Genomic DNA, 6,000 nt, shown 5'->3' with positions numbered 1-6,000 from the left:
GTAGGCTAAATACTTAAAACTGTGCTCAGCCAAACTAAACCAGGTTTTGAGCATATGTTTCTGACACACAAATACCAATAGCAATGTGCATACAGTTAGTATATTATTATTATGAAAAATCAAGACCACAAAATTTAGCAGAGGAACTGTCAAAAATATAATATTATTTAATATGAAATCACCCTAAATTTTGTTTTAAATCCATGGAAGACTCCTAACATTCTGAACATGTTTTATATTTTAAAAGACAAATTGATTTTTGTTTCATTTCTAGATGACGTAATTTTTAAAAAAAGACAGTCCACTTAAGTTAATGGCAAAACTGCAATCAGATTTTGTCAGTTATCTTTCACATGTAAAGTTACTTGTCATTATTTTTTCTAGCAGTAGGAATTCCATATACGTATTTATTCAAATACATGCCCCCCTTTTAATACCTGCCCCCATTTTTTACAACAAAAGAAATTCCAACCTACCTTATGTAATGGAATTGTGTACATTTATTGTCTATGAATACATGGAATAGAATGTACTTGGGTTTCGTTTCTGTGCACAAAGTTACCTGGTGGTGGTTTATCAATATCGTATATTTTTTCGATACAGTGAGTTCGGTTAACTCCATGCTGCATGAGTGAAGCGCTTATGATGAAAAACCAATGTAACTTGAGTGCACAGGCTGTGTATTGCAACACAGGCTGTGTAAATATAGACTCATGGTAGAGTCAAACATTATAAGATGTGATATTTCCAGCTGTAGAGGTATGTAAATTGTGAAATTATTTTCCTATTTGTATTATAGGATAGAATTGTTTCATTCTAATATTTATTATGTATTTTAGGTAGTCCCAACTTGTGTCATATAATGCAATGTTATTAGGTTTATTATAGTCTGATTTCTTGTTTAGCAGTATGTAACTGGACAGAATGATTGCATTCATATAAATGTTGCTTGTATTAAAGAGAAGAGAGAATGTTACTTTATGTTATGGAAGATTCTCATCAGATACAGGTTTCACTTATGAACCTAATTATGATAACTTTGTACAGTGGTCCGGATAATAAGATTTTTATAAAATCAACTATCATCATTGTGTTAAATATCCAATACTGGATTTGTTGTGCACCAGTCTGGTACAGGGTTTTTCTACCTTTAAATCATCTATACATAAACACCATATTTTTGTTACCATTCTTAGTGTCTTTATGATCTGACCCCAACCCAGTTCATCTTGTTACACCTTATGAGGCTTATAGATCTGTATACATTCATTATAGTATGTCCAAATAATTAAAACAGCACACTAGTAATTCAACAACTGTTAGAAAAATAAAAACAACTTGATATACAAATGTTTTCGGTCAAACGGTGATGTACAGTATTGAAAAAAGTCAATACAGACACCAATAACAGTACACACCTCTTCCCCTACGAAAATTGTACCGACGATGGAGCATCTATTACAATAACTATGGCAGATGTGTTTACATAAAAATATGTGAGATATCTTTCTTTCAACAATTTTCAAATGAGAAAATTTTGTGTTACTCCCCTTTGGTTCGATTTTATTAAGTAATGTCTTCGCATAAAAAACAATATAATTATTTTGCATGTATAATGGAATACAATTTCACCTTTATAATTTAAACAGGTTGATCACATTGCGTTCTTTGAAAAATGAATGCTGTTTATACTTCTATGAAAAATTCTGCCAATAAACTGTCATTAAAATATTATTTTCTTTCAATATCTGTAACATTATTTTTGGTCACCATGGCAACCAAAGTAAATTCTAGAAATATTTATCATATATCTATACGAGTTGTAGTGGTTAAATACCACACAACTATAAATAACAGAATCGAATTATAATTTATATGGAGACAATTTATGATTAATTGAACACCATAAAAATATTGCATTTAAATTCATTCAGGCCTACCATTTAATGTCGGATTGGTATCATTTTTGAAAATGTCAAAGGCCTTTATGCCCGAGTAGTTTCTGTCAAATTCTTACAATTATATTGTGCAGGTCTAGAAGAATTTGTTTAGTTTTGTTCTATTTTAAATTACAGCAGCCACAATGGACAGCTAATTTATATTATTTGTATAAACTTGATGGGCTAATGCCAATATATTTATAGTAAAATTTGGTCAAGTTCTGTTGATCCAGCTATCTTTCAAGTAGTAGTTATTTTAAGTAATTATGACCACTGTTGATGAAGGATGTGTATTATTTATATAGGCTATAAAGGTTGTCCAGCCAGTGTGCCTGTTTGGTTAAAAGCACTTTAAGGGTTTCTGGCCAGAAGCCATTTTATCGCATTTCTGGTTTTTGTAATGGTGACGACATCTGATGGCAGACTGGTATCATTTGGATACTTTGTGCAAAATATGGTCAAATTATGTTGATTGCTTTTTGAGAAGTTGCTTAAAAAATTGATTTCTTCTTCCTTTCAGTACTGATGGCCATATTTGATGGCCGATATATAACATTTAGCAACAATCTGAAAGACCTTTAGCTTTGGATGCTCCATACCAAATTTGGTTGAAATTGGTCTGACTAGTACTTTCTTTAAAGTTAAATAGAAAATGTAACAAAGAATGATAAAGCACAAATAAAGCATGGTGGTTGCTGGATGCAATGATGTATCACAAGTTCATCTGAGCTAAAAAGAAACAAGAGCCCCAGCCTGGCATGAGCTCACTTACCTGGCTAAATAATAGTCAAATACACAAGCAGCTAGCCAAGAATTATTGAATGGTAAGATACCTACTGTCAAGACTTCCTAAAATTCTGTTTATTTCTGATGAAAACAGCTCTTTGAAATTTTTATTCTCCATTTTTGTATTTTCATTCATATTTGACAATGGATCAGCAGCAATCAAATTTGGTTAAATTATGATAAGGAGTTTATTTCAAGGTTGTTTTCTATTTTTAGTAAACAGTTGCTAATAGAATTGCAGAGGAGCATTAGTTGTGCAAGGAAAGTTCATTATGAAAAGTTAAATTTTTATCTGTTTCTAAATGTTTAGTTGTTGGCACCATAGTCAGCAGCAGATGATCATCATTTGTACATAGTTCAGAGGCATTCATGTTAGGGTATTTTATGTCAAATTTGATCATATTCTGAAAAGTTGTTTTGCAAACAAAGTTGTTTACTTACAACTTCTTTTTGAGTAAAGACAGCCATATCTGTGGTGGATTGGTGTCATTTGTACAAATTACAAAGGCCTTCCGGACAGAACAATATCTACCAAATCTGAATCAAAATAACAAAGAACAATGGAGGCATGACACAATACAGGGGATGCATCACCAATTACATGAGATACCATGCCATAGCATAAGTGCAAGATGAGCAAGAAATGCAAAGTCTTAATTTTTACAGGAGAATAGAATAGTTAGTACATCTGAAATATATTTAATATGAATTTGCCAGAAAAGTTATACCTATGATGTGCCATTCATGGGCAAGGCAAATAGTAAGGGAGATTACTTATTTTTATTTGACTTTGCATATAATTAAAATTCAGTTCAAAGATGACTATTACTTACATCTGACAGTAACTGTGTATTGGGGAGATCTTTTCTGAACCAACTGCAGTATTTTAAAAGTGACAAAATCGCAGGAGCATCAAGGTCATCAGGCATCTTTACTGTTTTGTCTTGGCCTTTTGGCATGAAAATTTTGGCAACCTGATAGCAGTCAGTAGGCCACAGGCTTATGTCAGCATTTTTCCAGTTTATGGTGGGGTTTTGGGGATCATCATGAACAGCAAGAATCTCATGAAGCCATTTGTTACATATGCCGTTCTTGCAGTTTATGTACCAATTTCTATGTCTTCCCCCTGTTAGTTTGATATTTTTTGATGAGCAAGAGCCACACTGATTCCCAGTAAATGAACCACAAGGGATGCTGGAGACTTTTAGTGTAATGTCACCATGCAGATTTTTAACCTCATTATCTGTGTACTTGTGCAGGGCTTCCTTCAAGATAATCAAAGACTGGCTACATTTAAGCCAGTTCTTGTACTGTCTATCACTGAATCTGGTTGGTGTAGTCATGGCTTGAAAATTTCTGAAAGAACAGCAAGACAATGATATATGCAAGATGTATGAACTTGTATTATGTCCAGCATACTTTTCCAAGGATTCAGCTTCAAATGATTAGGATCACTCGAACCCATCTACTGTATTTAAGCTTGACATTAAACTGGCTCTGATTGTCATTTAAATTGTATGTGATTTATAGTGCTCCCCAATTAGTATGTAAGGACGGAAATTATGTCTGGGTGAATTCTGGATAATAACAAGTGGTGGATGAGAAGAACTGTGAAATAAATTCAAGTGCAATAAATACAACAGAAATAAGAAAACAAAATTTAAGCAATCCATCATCATACCCAGAGACCAATTTTGGTTCCCTCCAACATACCCATAGGGAACATAAAAAAGACTCAAGAAAACGAACAGAAAAAGTCATTAAGGTTGATTTTTGACTGAATCCAGCATATCCCAAACATACTGAATATACTGCTATCACTGCCAAAGAAGCATAAAAAATCAGCTGAAAGTAAATTTGCAATACTTAATATATACTGAATATATATTTTATGCATATACCACTGAACAAGACAACTCTGGGGTTCCTGCATACGTAGGGAAAATGCATTTTTATTGCCCTTTTTTCATTACCATAAGGAGAAACCACCCACAATGTTTGATCGAGGTCTGTGACATAGAATTAAATAAAAATGACATTATGCAGAAAAATATTGTTCTTTATTCAATGACCTTGCCTTTGACCTTTTTACTCCAAAATCATTAGCCTTCTTCCTTACCCCAAGTGCAGGTCATCGATAAAGTTTGTTCCAGGCATGCCAAATGGAACTAATGTTATTGTGCATCCAAACATTTTGTTATTTTTTCTGTCACAGAAGTCTTGAGCTTTCACCAAAATGTTTTGTAACCATAGATGATGGTGATTTGAAATTACTGTGCTGGGACCATTTTATTCTTTTCATCAGTGTGACCTTGATTTTTGATCTATCCACTCTGAATTGACAGGATGTTTCCTTGCACCTAGTGCAAGACATCAACAGAGTTAATAGCTGTCAGTGGTAAAGTGAAGTAATTTTTGTGACCTTAATCTTTGACCTTTCAATCCAAAATTGACTGCGATCTTCCACACCACAAATGCAAGTTATCCAGAAAGCTTAATAACTGTGAACGATGTTGATTACAAGTAATTGTGAGGGAAACTGTCCTCCTCTTTTGAGTTAAGTGTGACTTGATGTTTGAGCTTTGGAGTCCAAAATCAGTAGTGCTCTTCCTTATCCCATGTGCATGCCATCCACAGAGATTGGTAACTGTATCTAGTGGAAAATTGAATCTATGTACAGAAATTACATTGGTAACAGATGGATTGCAGATGGATAACACTGTAATACAACACACTGTTAAAAATTTTTTTTACAAATCACAAGCTTTACCATATACAGGTTAATAATATCGGTCAGAGCAAAGTTGACCTTTCACCTTCTGAACCTGAAATCAATGGACTTTTTTCTTACCTCAAGTGCTCGCTATCCACAAAGTTGAGTCCACATATGAAGAAGTAATGTTATTATACAGAAACCATTTTCCTGTCTTCAGTAGCCTTGACCTCTGATCTTCGGACACTGAAATTTAAAATTATTATGTTGAAATAATTTTTCTTTCCTCAGTCACAGTGACCGGAAGATTTAACCTTCTGACTCCCAAATCACTTGTGTTCTTAACCCCTTCCACCCCAGTACAATCAGTCACAAAGTCTTGTCCAGGCCTGTGATGCAGACACCATTTTTCTCTATATTCAGTGACATTGAACTGTGAACATGTGACCTCAAATTATTTAGGACCCTGAAAGGAAGAACAGTTTTCTAACTATAATGTTTAAGAGAATTAAAATGATATTGTAGCTGTTCAAATATCTTTGACCTTTAAAAACACTGTTG

The 6,000-nt window shown here is 33.5% G+C and overlaps 1 long non-coding RNA gene across 1 annotated transcript in view; it reads right to left on the bottom strand.

Moving 5' to 3' along the window:
- Window positions 1–4,068: 4,068 nt before the first annotated feature.
- The window catches only part of LOC149775270 (uncharacterized), a 74,750-nt gene continuing 72,818 nt past the window's right edge, over window positions 4,069–6,000 (bottom strand). Inside the window, exons 2-3 of the long non-coding RNA XR_016416517.1 lie at window positions 5,578–5,685; window positions 4,069–4,082 (exon numbers count right to left, since the gene is read on the bottom strand). This is a non-coding gene — a long non-coding RNA (uncharacterized LOC149775270). The remainder of the gene's footprint in view (window positions 4,083–5,577; window positions 5,686–6,000) is intronic.

The sequence above is a fragment of the Sinohyriopsis cumingii genome, chromosome 19 (assembly GCF_028554795.1).
Source record: "Sinohyriopsis cumingii isolate HCF-2022 chromosome 19, ASM2855479v2, whole genome shotgun sequence".
Taxonomy (NCBI): domain Eukaryota; kingdom Metazoa; phylum Mollusca; class Bivalvia; order Unionida; family Unionidae; genus Sinohyriopsis; species Sinohyriopsis cumingii.
The sequence above is the reverse complement of the archived record's forward strand: the minus strand, read 5'-3'. Positions and strand labels throughout refer to the sequence as shown.